Here is a 15,910-nt window from a genome sequence, read left to right as displayed (position 1 = left end):
CAGAAATATGAATGAATCTAAAACATACAATGTTGAGAGAAGAGATGTCCCAATCACTCACTAGACCTTGTTTCCCCAATGCCTCTACGGAATGACAATCCCTCTAGACACCACAAGGCCTAAAAAGAAAAAAACACACACCTACACACAAGATTACTTTGAAAAAGCTGCCTATTAAATTTACTTGGTAGAGAGTCATATGCAAAGTAGCTATTAAAGGATGTAAGAAATTCTGCAATGTGAATTCAACTTTGTTTAACTACACATTTATGTTACAAGTATTAATAGCAAAAATAATTTGTGACACACGTTTTAGAAAAATGTAATAGAATTTATGATTTTCCATCTGGACAAGTTTTTTAGCCTAGATATCATCACAACATTGTGTGAAGGTTTTGACTAATCAGATTATTTTTCTAATTCCTCAATAGACCTTGCTGTTGACCACAATGAAAGCAGTGCTAAGCCAAAGTTCCCTGATTTGTGAACTTGTTTCATGGATATTTATATTATATACATTCATTTATGTCATGTCTTTACTCTCCCTCATCATCTACAGGATTAAGTCCAGAATCATTAACCGGAGGCCTATAAAAATCAGGATTCAATTATCTTAAACATACGTGGATTTAAACAGGGGCAAGGCATTTACAAAATCAGTGGAAAAGCTGGACGAGCAGGTTCTAGGGTAGAGCTATAATGACTTCCAGAAAATGTTAGAGAATCAGCCTACTAAGGAAATTAACAAGGATTCAGGGCATATCTGTGTTAATCACTGGCTCTTCCACGATCTGCCATCAGAAAGCAGTCCCTCCAACTTCTGCTCCAGAATCCATACCTCACATTTCCAGGAGCTGATGATGCTGCCAGAACTGGTAACTCCAAAGCCACACCTTGCCAAAAGGATCTGCACATCATGGATGCCCTCACAGACCCAGTGTCTAGACATGGGTCATTCGCTGATAGTCTACAGATGATCCCAAAGTCTCCATGCCCATGTTGCTGGCACATACTTTGAAAGGAGAAATAGTATCTCTATCTCACTTCTGCCTTCCACGTATTTCACAAATCCACCAGATTGGCTGAACCTAAATCACATCCAAACACTTGCTGCAAGGGAATCTAGGAAATATAGGTTTTTGGCTTTCCAGCATCCACCGTATAGGAGGACACACCAGAAAGACTGGAATGGATGATGAGAACCAAGCTACCACACCCACTATAAGGACCCAGGGTCAAAGAGGCGGAGTGAGACAAAAGGGAGATATCTTCTTTCCTAAAGCAGTTTGGCATGCCTTATTAGCTAGGTAACTTCCGAGATCTGTTTCAGCTCTGAAATTCTTTGATTTATCAATCTAAAAACACTTTCTGCAGTGATGTTTCTTTTAACCTTTGCAGTATAGTAGCCACTTTACATCACTTTGATTTTCGGATAATGCTTTTTGTTTTCTTGGTAGGTCTCTACAGCTATCAGAATCCCAATCTAGGGGCCGGCCCTGTGGCTTAGCGGTTAAGTGCGTGTGCTCCGCTGCCGGCGGCCCGGGTTGGGATCCCAGGTGCGCACCGAGGCACCACTCCTCCAGCCATGCTGAGGCCGCGTCCCACATACAGCAACTAGAGGGATGTGCAGCTATGACAGACAACTATGTACTGGGGCTTTGGGGGAAAAATAAATAAATAAAATCTTTAAAAAAAAAACAAAAGAATCCCAATCTAATTGGACTGTACTCTAGTCAACATGTCTAAAATAAGATTTTTTTCCCTGAGATTTTTTTCCTGCCTTGGAAATTCTCATCTACTTCATATTCTCAAGATGGGGGATTGTTCACAGGGTCAGAGAAGAAAGAGAAATGAGGCAAAAAATCAAATAGATTGTGGAATGAATCAGGAAATAAAGAGCAAAGGCAAAGGGAGAACCCTGAGAATTTGGTATGGTTTCAGCAAATTTATCTAAGTTCTTGGGAAGTTAGATAAATGGGATGGCTGCCTGGAAGTATGAAATGGATCAGACTGGTTTGTGGCAACAATGCCTGAAACACAAGATCAAAGCAGAACTATTCTCAAAATGCTACTTTTAAAACTCCTATATGAGGAAAGATCTAGAAGTAAAGCTGTGGATGGCAAAAAAAAAAAAAAAAAAAAAAAAATCAGGTGGGTTCAAATGAAGATTCTAAAACTTCACATCCAAATGAATTTTAGATTTAGTAGATCTGTAGTGGGGCCCCAGAATATACAGTTTGGTAAGGACCTTACATAATCCCAGTATAGGTGTTCCCTTAACAAGCTTTTGAAAAATACTATTCTAGTTGTAAAAGAAAGAGTGATGGTCATTTTCTTCAGCTGGAGAAAAGAATTTTATAGAGATTGGGAACCAGGAAGCATCTGTCAATAGACTTGTCAACAATATCACAGACTAGGTCTCAAAGTGTGGTCCAAAAGGTGATGTACTGTTTAAAATGCAGGTACCTGGGCTCTACCTCAAAGCTACTGTACCAGAATTTCTGAAGCAGGCATGGGAAACAGGCTGTTATTCAAGCACCCTACACAATTAGAATGCACAGTAACATTTGAAAATCACTGCCACTGATAATGTATAAGACACTGTAGCATTATTTTGCAAGAACTCTGAATTCATTGAAGGAGTTTAATGGGTATTGAAACATTTTAGTATGTGATTTCTAGCACTGACCGCATCATAATTTATTTCTAAATAAACTGACAACCAATGAATCAAACATCAGCCTTTCTTTCCATTTCTATATGTATATTTGGGAACAGTAAAGCCAGTGCAGGAGTAGCCATCTAAAATAATATTTTACCCTGTTGATAATCTCAAAATCAATGACTGCAGAATTACCTAGAAAACCTAGTGACATAATCCCTACAGAGTTGAACACTAGGAGAAATACTTGCCAGATTATTATAATGATGAAGTTTGAAGTGACAGTCTATTCCCACAGTCTTTGCAAATGAACCTGTTACTATACTACGTACTGACCTTACGAAGACATCCAATAAAGCAGATCATCATCATCAGGGAAAATTTTCATACTCAAAAACAAAAATGCAGCATCCTTGACTTATTTGCATGCCAGAGAAAACAATTGTTAGAGCAAACACTTGCTGCTCCAGCTTTAAAACAAATTGAAAGAGAATACAGTTGTGTTTCAACATTGTGTTGTTTACAATGCCTGTTAAAAACCCCAGATGAAATTCTGAACTTTTATTCTAGCCTTTTTCTTAAGATTATTTCGTTCTCCATCAAAACTGTAAGCATGTTGCAAAATCCATCTGCCTCCACTGATCCTAAATGTAACTACATTAATCCAAGCTGGTAGTTGCATGTGAATACAGAGCTGATGTCATTTATGAACAAGCACCTTCGCATACTGTTTTAACAACTTATTCTTCTCAGCTTGACAAATATAAATATATTCCAAAGTAATTTACATTTAAAATCCCATGCCAACAGCTGATAAGAGAAGATAGAATATTGAATTTTGGCACATAAATAAGCTTTTCGAAAACAACAAAGAGAATTCTGGTAATGGCTTTCATTTAGACAGCATACATCACCCATTGGGAATTCTAACCAGCACACACTTTGCATCCACACTGATTTTCTGTGATAGGTCATCTGAACCCAAAATTTTAATTGGCTTATGTTCCAATGTCTCATTTTTAGGAACTTATACATGGAAGTATAACTTCAGAGCTACTTATACCAGGGTTTTGGAGGATATAACAAAGTCTGAATTTAAAACCAGGACAATAAAAATATATGCATCTATAGTTACAGGACCACACCTGAAGTATGGCTCTTTTGTAAATGGCCAAATAGCCTTGTCTAAATGTAGAAAACCATCCATATATCATTTTTTAAAAAGTGATATGAGCATTTGGATCTTAGTGAATGGGTGTGTGCAGTGGTCAGAATTCTTGATAAAACCGTCAGAACAATTCAATCCATATATTGGTAGAATTGTGTTAGCAGAGAATTTAGCAAATGGCGTCTAGTTTTTCAAAAGCATTTTTCGACAGGCGGTGAAGCCTAGTATAAAGTGCTAAGATTTTTAAATGAATCAAAACTGGCTTCCAATCTGGTTTTGCCACTGACATTGTAATTACAAGCTGTATGTTGTATGCCAATGATCTTGTGTGACCTCAGGAAAGTATTTTATATCTTTAAGCTACTGTTTTTTAATCTATGAAATAAGAATAATAATAGTAAAAATAATAATGACATCTATTTCAAAAGGGCTGTGTTATAGTAATAACTAAATAAAATAATGAATGCATGCATGATGCTTAGAACAATATTTGGCACAGAGTAAAATTTCAATAAAAGGGAGCCAAAAATATAACCAGTAGTTTTCTAGGCCTAACCTGGGACATGTTCCTCTTAAAATGTAATAAATTAGAGGAAATATAAAGATACAAAAATTACTTTAAAACAAGATCGCAACAACAGATGGTAGAAGAGGCTAGTGAAAGAAGAAATTAAAAAAAAAAGGGGACCGCTAAATTAGCAAAAGTGTAAATGTTCTACTCTAACACATGTTGATAAGGGTGGGGAGCAACCAAAGAAATATATACACTGTTGGTGGAAGTGTAGATTGGCAAAACCACTTTGGAAAATATTTGGACCTTATCTTGAAAAGTGAAAAGTGTACATACCCCTAGAACCAGTAATCTCACTTCTAGGCATTTACTCTAGAGATCCTTTTATATATGTATACCAGGAACATGTACAAGAATGCCCATAGTAGCTATGTTCAGTTAAAAAAAAAAAGGGGGTCTGACCCCGCAGCTTAGCGGCTTAAGTGCGTGCGCTCCGCTACTGGAGGCCCAGGTTCGGATCTGGGCCCGCACCGACGCACTGCTTCTGCGGCCATGCTGAGGCTGCGTCCCACATACAGCAACTAGAAGGATGCCCAACTACAACATACAGCTATCTACTGGGGCTTTGGGGAGAAAAAGGAAAAAAAGGAGGAGGATTGGCAGTAGATGTTAGCTCAGAGCCGGTCTTCCTCAGCAAAAAGAGGAAGATTGGCATGGATGTTAGCTCAGGGCTGATCTTCCTCACACACACACACAGAAAAAACTGAAAATAAACAAAATTTCCATCAAAAATAGGACAAATGATAAATTATGAAATATCCATAATATGGAACATTATAAAAGAGTGAATTTACATTGCTGAATGTTTTGATTTTGTTGTCTTGCTCTAAAGACTGTTGAGCTCTCTTCTGGCTGGTTGTTAAGTAACTTGAAGACAAATTTGATCCCCTTAAGATCTGTTGTGCTAGGGTGGGTCTAGAATAGCTTTTACTTTAGAGATAGTTCAGCAGCAGAATACACATTCTTCTCAAACTCAAATGTAACATTTATCAAGACAGATCACATTCTGGACCCCAAAACATACCTTAATAATTTTAAATAAATTGAATAAATAATTAATAACCTTCCAAAACAGAAGGCACCATGCTCACAATTTCACCGATGAATTCTAGCAAATATTTAAGGATGAAATTATACCAATTTGCTATGATCTCTTCTAGACAAAAGAAGCAAAGTGAACACTCCCTAACTCATCTGTAACACCCACATTATCCTAACACCAAGCTCAGATAAAGATATTAAAAGCAAGAAAAACTGTAGACAACATCTTTCATAAATATAGATGCAAAAATCCTCAACAAAATATTAGGAAATCAAATCCAACAATGTATAAAGAGAATCACACACCATGAGCAAATGGGATTTGTTCCAGGTATGCGAGACTGATTCAAAATTTAAAAATCAATTAATGTAACCCATCACATTAACAGGCTACAGAAGAAAAGTCGTATGATCATCTGAATAGATGTAGAAAAAGTTTTTGACAAAATCTAACGTCTATTCACGATTTAAAAAAAACTTTCAGCAAACTAAGAATAGAGGAAGAACTTACTCAACTTGGTAAAGAATAACTACAGCTACGTCATACTTAATGGTGAGAAACTAGATGCTTTCCCCATAAGATCAGGAACAAGGCAAGAATGTCCCTTCTTAGCAATGTCCTGTGATACAATGTCCTATTCAACATTGTATCCAAAATTCTACTAATGCATTTAGACAAGAAAAGGGAATGAAAAAGTAAATGGATTGGAAAGGAAGAAATACAACTGTCTTTGTTTTTAAATGGCATGATCATCTCTGTAGAAAATCTGAAAGAATTGACAAAAAAATCTCGTGGAACTAATAAGTGATTATAACAAGGTTGCAGGGTACAGGTTAATTCACAAAAGCCAATTACTTTTCTATATTCTAGCAACGGGCAATTGGAATTTGGAATTAAAAACACGATGTCATTTACGTTAGCTACCCAAAAATGAAACGTTTAGGTATAAATCTGACAAAATATGTGTAAGATCTGCATGGAGAAAACTACAAAATTCTAATGAAAAATATCAAAGAAGATCTAAATAAATTGAGAGCTATTCCATGTTTGTGGGTAAGGAGACTTGTTATCACTAAGATTCGATTCTTCCCAACATGATTCAATGCAATACCAATCAAAATCACAACAAGTTACTTTTTGGGTATTGACAAAATAATTCTAAATTTCACATGAAAAGGAAAAAGATCTTCAAATAACCAACTCAATATTAAAGAAGAACAGTATTGGAGGATTAATATTACCCAACTTCAAGACTTACCATAAAGCTACAGAAATCAAAACAGTGTGGTATTGATGAAAGAAAAGACAGATCAATGGAACAAGATAGAGAGTTCAGAAATATACTCACACAAATATAGTCAAATGATCTTTGACAAAGGAGCAAAGGCAATTCAATGGAGAAACAATAGTCTTCTCAACAAATGGTGATGGAATAACTGGACATCCATATGAAAAAAAAAATCAATCTAGACAACTTATCTTACATCTTTCACAAAAATTAATTCAAAATGGATCACAGACCTAAATATAAAATGCAAAAACACAAAACTTCTAGAAGATAGCATAGGAGAAAATTTAGACTGCCATGGGTTTAGTGATGAGTTTTTAATACATTACAGTACAAGATTAGGGAGTGGGAACCTCAGCCTGGAGTGCATATCTGAAACAGATTCTGCCACCTTAGTGGGGAGCTTTGGAGCAGAATCTGCCTATTGGAGGCATCCCATGTTGGGCAGAAATGACCCGGACCAGAAGCCCCTGCTATGCTCAGTCCTTGACTGGGAACTGCCCAAGAATATCCAGTCCTTGACTTGAAAGCTGAGGCAGACCCTAAAGTCATGAAAAACTAGAGGCTGTCGAGTTCTACAAGGAACTGCATTCCTTGTAGCCAAATGGCAAGGCCTTTCTTGGTTGAAGATCTAAGCATGCATCATCGTGGCTGCCCCAAGTATGCTGGAAGTATCAAGAACTGGTCATTAGAATGAGTAATATACTTGAAAATGTCATCCATATCTCCCAATGCAGGGATTAGTTCTTTAATTCCTAATTTCTTTTACATCTCAAGCTCACATCTGTCAGCCCATATAAGAGAATTGTCAATGTCAATTTGTCTTGGCAAATATTAGACTCTATCCTGAAGCTAATTATCAGAAGAGCAATCTTTGGCTGGATACCCCAAAGGCTAATCATCTCACCAGTATTGTTAGTATTACCCACACATTGGTTAGTCTTTTCTCTAATGACAGTTTAAATAAGTGCAATTTGGAACCAGCCCCAAGGAATATTCATTTCAATTTTATGTGCAAATAGGTATTTTTCATGCAATTTATTTTTGTTTTGAATTTCATGCCCCCTTATCCAGTGATAGGCTATGGTCTTTTTGATAACTACATCGAAATTTAATGCTTTATCCTTATAACAATCTTAAAACATCCATCCATTATGTTTTTCTTATAGTTTCCATTCATGAAGCTTTTTATTGGTCGTAATTCTAGCAAAGATGGGATCAGATGGACCCTAATTGTTAAGCTCCCTCTTCTCTTCTGCTTTCAACATGTCCTTCTTTGAAAAAGCTCTATTTGTGGGTTTTTAAATATCATTACATTTTCTTGTTTTTCAAAATTGCAAATGGACTACAACACACCAGTCATGCCTAACACTCTCTTCTACCATTATAATCAAATATTACACATGGGACAGAGAAAAGGTGGGAAGAAATAACAATGGCTGAAGTCTAGGGAAGACAAAGAGAGCCTATAATTTGTCTTAGATTTTGATTTAGGATGAGGGACTCTGCTTATGACTTCATATAATTATGCTTAAGGGCTTAGGAATATTTGTACAATCAAGTCCAAGTGATTTTTATTAAGAACAGTATTGGGAACAGAGAGGTCAAAATGGGTGGGACAAAGATAAAGCCCCACCCCGCGGCTTCAGAATGGGTGAAGCTTCCAAAGAAGATATTAGTTCTTGTGTCCATGTTCAGGCTAGAACTATAAGATATAAGAAGTCACGTGCCCAAGTCTAAGGATTTCTTGTCTCATGGTATTTTGGGAATGTGATATCTGCCTTTAGCCCTGCTTGCCTTTTGCATGATAGAACAGGAAGAATTGCACATTCAATCTTGGTGGGTGATAAAATGGTGACCAAAGAAATTATTGATTTTATTAATCTATTTTTTCCTCAAACTATTTAACCCCCATTTTCCATGTCTGCCCTTGTCCCAATCCATATTCCTGGGTTTGAATCTCTAGTTCTAGGTCCTAAAAACTGTAGGATTAGGAAGCCAATCTTAAAATTTCTTTCTAGATCTCCCAGTACCTCTGTGACCCTTTGTTAGGCTAAAAGTTGAAAATTACTGTAAGTGGGGCCATCTGTGGCCTAATTTCTACCTTTTTTCTGTCTAATTTAATTATAAAAATGAAAACTTTAATCTTAGATGTCCTTCAAGAGTCAGCTCAAACCATATATCTTCCAGAAAGCCTTTCCTGTCTAATCTAAGCACAGGATGATCTTCTTTTTAGACCCTGCACTGTAGAATCTAACGCTAGAATGTGTACCAATATTTTCCCTGATTATTTCATGAACTTAAATCCTACCTTACACTTTTGACTCAAGGATCAATTTATTTCTCACACAGAACTTGTTAGCTTAAGCCAGCTAAAATAAAACTCAGTCTGAAGGATTTCATGAAACACCCCTGAGATGATGGTTCTTAACAGGGAGAATATATGATTCAGCTTAAAAAACTGCTTTAAAAGATTTAAGGGTGGGCTGGGAAGATAGTGGCATAGGAGGACTCTGAACTCATCTCCTGCCATGGACACAATAAATTTACAACTACCCTTGGGACAATTAGTCCTGAGAGAGAAGTGGAAACTGGATAAAAAGAACCTGCACAACAAGAGAAAGTGTTGACTGAGGTGGAAGAGGCAGAAATTCCTTTCTGGAGAGGAAAAAGCCCCACATTCTAGCCACAGCACTTCATGGCTGGGAGCAATATCAAGGTACAAAGCATTCCCCAGAGGAGCAAGAGATCTGAATGGGAGAACTTTGTCACAAAAAGCAGCTTTTGGACTCAACACAACCAAGATGAGTGTCATAATATCTGGCTTTGCTGGCTGCTAACAACAACAGGGAATACCCCCAGAAAAGCTATCAAACATAGGGAAAGAAAAGCCTGCTCTTATAGGGCCCATGGAAAAATTCACCTATTTCAAGAAGTAATCTAAAATCACCAGAAAGAAAGGCTCAGAGTACTTAGGTGAAAAAAGACTCACTTGATAGGATCTGGGCACATCTCAGTGAGAGATGAGACCTCCCCAGGCTGGGACCATGTCCCCAGGGACTGAGACATTGGCGGTAGCTATTATTGTGACCCAGTACAGACATGCTAACACAGAGGATGTTAGATGCCATTGGAGTTCTTCCCCTGGTCTGTTAGCACAGGGTCTGCCCCACCCACTAGAGCACCAATTTAATCCAGCTAAGCCAGGGCAGGCACCTCACGTTAGGGACTGGCTGCATTCAGCAGGAAGCCCTCAGGCAATAAATTTGTGGGCCCATGTAGGCGGGGTAGGTGGGACCTCAGCACTGGGGTGAGGGAGTCTGCCTCTGCAATGCAGGGCATGTATGAGGGGTGGGCCTGCATTGTGGAGTGTGTGGGGCCTCTGCAGCAGGGTGAGTGGGTCTGCTTCAGTGGGTCAGGTCATGCACACAAGATAGGACTGTGTTGACAGTGTGTGTGGCTCTGTGGGCACACTGTTGTTAGCTGCAGCAGACTTGTGTTTCTCAAACAGCAACATAGGGGATCGGCCCCACCTTCCAACACCTGAAACAATTGGGTGCTCTTGTGTCTGGGGCTGGCCCCATGCAGCTGTACTAGTGAGATAACTGACAACAGCCTTGCAGGCTGGAGGCCTACAGCAATTGTAAGCCCCTGAGCCTAGCAACCAGCCATGCTGGGCGCCTACTTAATTAACAGAAAAATTGCATCAGGAATGTGCTATTGGACCTTGCAGCCAACTGTGCTGGGGTTCCCCCCACACAATAAAGTGACTGGAGGGACCATAGCAGCTGCATGCAGTTGAGCATTACTAGCTGGCCAGGGGACAGCTTAGATTCCCCATGCAGCTGCAGCAAGAACAACCCCACCACAACAAAAGGACACATGTAGCCCACAGAGGGGTCACTCCTGGAACATTTGCAACTGGTGATGAGAGGGAAGCACACTGCTGGGCCTCGTAAGGCATCTCTTACATAAGGCCACCTCTTCAAGATTGGGAGACATAGTTGATCTATCTAATACATACATATAAGCACAGGGAAAGAGGTAAAATGAGGAGACAAAGGAATATGTGCAAATAAGGGACCAGAACAAATCCTCAGAAAAAGAACTAAACAAAACAGAGGTAGACAATCTACTTGATAAAGAATACAAACTAATAGTCAAACAGATGCTCACTGATCTTGGGAGAAGAATGGATGAATTCAGGGATAACTTCAACAAAGAATTGGAAAATATAGAAAAGAATCAATCAGAAATGAAGAATACAATAATGGAAATGAAAAATTCCTAGAGGAAATCAACAGCAGAGTAGATCATACAGAAGAATGGTTCAGCGAGCTGGATGAAAGACTAGAGGAAATCATCCAAGATGAACAGATAAAAGAAAAAAGAATTTAAAAGAATGAGGACAGTCTAAGGGACCTCTGGCACAACATCAAGCACACTAACATCCGTGTTATAGGTGTCCTGGAAGGAGAAGAGAGAAATAAAGGGGCAGAGAATCTATCTGAAGAAATAATAGCTGAAAACTTTCCTAACCTAAGGAAGGAAACAGATATCTATGTACTGGAAACACAGAGAGCACCAAACAAGATAAACCCAAAGAGGCCCACACCAAGACACATTATAATTAAAATGTCAAGAATTAAAGATAAATAGAGAATCCTAAAAGCCACAAGAGAAAGGCAACAAGTTACATACAAAGGAAACCCCACAAGGCTATAAGCTGACTTCTCAGCAGAAGCCTTACGGGCTAGAAGGGAGTGGCACGATATATTTAAAGTTCTGAAAGGTAAAAATCTATAGCCAAGAATACTCTACCCAGCAAGGCTATCATTCAGAATAGAAGGAGAGAATAAAGAGTTCCCCAGACAAGCAAAAAATAAAGGAGCTTATCACCAAGAAACCAGCCTTATAAGAAATGATAAAGGGACTTAGTTAAGTGGAAAAGAAAAGACCACAAATAGGAAGAACAAAATTACCAAAAGAACCCCACAAACAATAAAATCGCGGAAAAGGGAAAAATACAGTAAAGGTAGCAAATCAACCACCTATGAAGCAATTATGAGGGTCAAAGGACAAAAGTACTAAAATTATCTATTTCCATGATAAGAGTTTAACAGATACACACTCACAAAAAATAGATTAAGTATGACCAAAAACATAAAATGTGGGAGGACAGGAGTAAAAGATTACAGCTTTTAGTAAGAGGTCAAACTTAAGAGACCATCAACTTAATACAGATTGCTATACACATAGGTTATTATATATGAACCTCATGGTAATCACAAACCAGAAACCTATAATAAATACACAAAAAGTTAAGAGAAAGGAACCCAAACATAATCTTAAAGAAAGTCACCACATCACAAGGGAGGAGAGTGAGAGAAGGAGAAAGGAACAGAGGGAAACTACAAAAACACCCAGAAAAAAAAGTAACAAAATGGCAGTAGGTACATACTTATCAATACTTTAAACGTCCATGGACTAAATGCTCCAATCAAAAGACATAGGTTGGCTGATAGGGTAAAAAACCAAGACCCATATATGTGCTGCATACAAGAGACACACTTCAAACCTAAAGACACTCACAAACTGAAAGTGAGGGGATGGAAAAAGATACTCCATGCAAATGGCAATGAAAAGAAAACTGGGGTAGCAAGACTTATATGAGACAAAATAGACATTAAAACAAAAACTGTAACAAGAGACAAAGAAGGGAACTATATAATGACAAAGGAAACAATCCAACAGGAGAATATAACATTTGTAAATATCTATCCACACAACACAGGAACACCTAAATATATAAAGCACTTATTAACAGACATAAAACGAGAAATAGACAGCATCACAATGATAGTAGGAAACTTTAACACTTCACTTACACCAATGGATAAATTATCCAAACAGAAGATCAATAAGGAAATATTGGCCTTAAACGACACCCTAGACCAAATGGACTTAGTAGATATATACGTATCATTCCACGCAAAAACTGCAGAATATACATTCTTTTTGAATGTACGTGGAAGATACTCCAGGATAGATCACATATTAGGCCACAAAACAAAGTCTCAATACATTTAAGAAGACTGAAATAATACCAAGCATCTTTTTTGACCACAACAGTGTGAAACTACAAATCAACTACAGGAAGAAAATTGGGAAAGCCACAAACATGTGAAGATTAAACAAAATGCTACTGAACAACAATTGGGTCAATGAAGAAATGGAAGGAGAAAAAAAAGAAAAAACCTGGAGACAAATGAAAATGAAAATACGACATGCCAGAATTTATGAGATACGGCAAAAGTGGTGTTAAGAGGGAAGTTTATGGCAATACAGGTCTACCTCAACAAATAAGAAACATCTCAGTGTAACAGTACACATAAAGGAACTGGAAAAAGAAGAACAACAAAGCACAAAGTCAGTAGAAGGAGGGAAATAATAAAAATCAGAGTAGAAATAAATGAAATAGAGACTAAAAAATACAATAGAAAAAAATCAATGAAACAAAGAGCTGATTCTTTGAAAAGATAAACAAAATTGACAAACCTTTAGCTAGACTCACCAAGAAAAAAAGAGAGGAGGCTAAAATAAATAAAATCAGAAATGAAAGAGGAGAAATTACAATGGACACCTCAGAAATACAAAAGATTATAAGAGAACACTACAAAAAGCTACATGCCAACAAATTGGATAATCTAGAATAAATGGATAAATTCTTAGAATCATACAACCTTCCAAAAGTGAATCAAGAAGAAATAGAGAATTTGAATAGACCAATCACCAGTAAGGAGATCGAAACAGTAATCAAAAACATCCCCCAAAAATAAAAGTCCAGGACCAGATGGCTTCCCTGGTGAATTCTACCAAACATTCAAAGAAGACTTAATACCTATCCTTCTCAAACTCTGCCAAAAAATTGTTGAAGAGGGGAAGCTTCCTAACCCATTCTATGAAGCCAACATTACCCTGATACCAAATCAGATAAGGGTAACACAAAAAAAGAAAATTACAAGCCAACATCACTGATGAACTTCGATGCAAAAATCCTCAAAAAAATACTAGGAAATCGAATACAACAATACATTAAAAAGGTCATACGCTATGATCAAGTGGGATTTATTCCAGGGATGCAGGGATGGTTCAACCTCCCCAAATCAATCAACGTGATACACCACATTAACAAAATGAAGAATAAAAATCACATGATCATCTCAACAGATGCAGAGAAAGCACTTGACAAGATACAGCATCCATCTATTATAAAAACTCTGAATAAAATGGGGATAAAAGGAAAGTACCTCAACATAATAAAGGCCGTATATGACAAACCCACAGCTAATATCATTCTCAAGGGGGGAAAAACTGAAAGATATCCCTCTAAGAACAGGAACCAGACAAGGGTGCCCACTTTCACTACGCTTATTTAACATAGCATTGGAAGTCCTAGCCAGAGCAATCAGGCAAGAAAAAGAAATAAAAATGATCCAAATTGGAAGAGAAGAAGTGAAATTATCACCATTTGCAGACGACATGATTTTATATATAGTAAACCCTAAAGAATCCACCAAAAAACTTCTAGAAATAATAAACAAATACAATAAAGTTGTAGAATGAAAAATCAACATACAAAAATCAATCGCCTTTCTATACACTAACAATGAAGTAACTGAAAGAGAAATTAAGATTACAATCCCATTTACAATTGCAACAAAAAGAATAAAATACCTAGGAAGAAACTTAACCAAAGAGGTGAAAGACCCATACGCTGAAAACTATAAAACATTGTTGAAAGAAATAGGAGAAGACACAAAAAATTAGAAAGATATTCCGTGCCCTTGGATTGAAAGAATTAACATCGTTAAAATGTCCATACTTTCTAAAGCAATCTACAGATTCAATGCAATCCTTCCCAAAGCTCCAATGACATTTTTCACAGTATAGAACAAAGAATCCTAAAGTTTATATGGAACAACAAAGGACTCCAAATAGGCAAAGGAATCCTGAGAAAAAAAGAACAAAGCTGGAGGTATCACAAGCCCTGAATTCAAAATATACTACAAAGCTATATTAAGAAAACAGCATGGTACTGACACAAAAACAGAAACACAGGTCAATAGAACAGAATCAAGAGTCCAGAAATAAACCCACACATCTACGGACAGCTAATTTTTGACAAGGGAGTCAAGAGCATACAGTTGAGAAAGGAAAATCTCTTCAATAAATCATGTTGGGAAAACTGGACAGCCACATGCAAGAGAATGAAAGTAGACCGTTATCTTACACCATACACAAAAATTAACTCAAAATGGACTAAAGACTTGAATGTAAGACCTGAAGCCATGAAACTTCTAGAAGAAAACATAGGCAGTATGCTCTTCAATATTGGTCTTAGCAGCATATTTTCAAGTACTATGTCTGACCGGGCAAGAGAAACAATAGAAAAAATAAACAAATGGGACTACATCAAACTAAAGAGCTTCTGCACAGCAAAGGAAACCATCAACAAAACGAAAAGACAACTTAACAATTGGGAGAAGATATTTGCAAACCATATATCTGATAAGGGGTTAATATCCAAAATATATAAAGAACTCATACATCTCAACAACAAAAAAACTAACAACCCCATTAAAAAATGAGCAAGAGATCTGAACAGACATTTCTCCAAAGAAGAGATACAGATGGCCAACAGGCACATGAAAAGACATTCCACATCACTAACTAACAGGGAAATGCAAATCAAAACTATGATGAGATATCACCTCATGCCTGTCAGAATGGCTACAATTAACAAGACAGGAAACAAGTGTTGGAGAGGATGTGGAAAGACGGGAACTCTTATACACAGACTGGTGCAGCCACTATGCAAAACAGTATGGAGATTCCCCAAAAAATTAAGAACAGAACTACCATACGATCCAGCTATTCCACTGCTGGGTATTTATCTAAAGAACATGAAAACACGAATGCATAAAGATACATGCACCCCTATGTTCATTGCAGCATTATTCACAATAGCCAAGGCTTGGAAGCAACCTAGATGCCCATCAAGGGATGAATGGATAAAGAAGATGTGGTATATATACACAATGGAATACTACTCAGCCATAAGAAACGATGAAATCCAGCCATTTGTGACAACATGGGTGGATCTTGAGGGTATTATG

Source organism: Ceratotherium simum, chromosome 23 (assembly GCF_057802395.1).
Source record: "Ceratotherium simum simum isolate JZ-2026a chromosome 23, ASM5780239v1, whole genome shotgun sequence".
Lineage (NCBI taxonomy): Eukaryota > Metazoa > Chordata > Mammalia > Perissodactyla > Rhinocerotidae > Ceratotherium > Ceratotherium simum.
Note: the sequence above shows the minus strand (reverse complement) of the source record.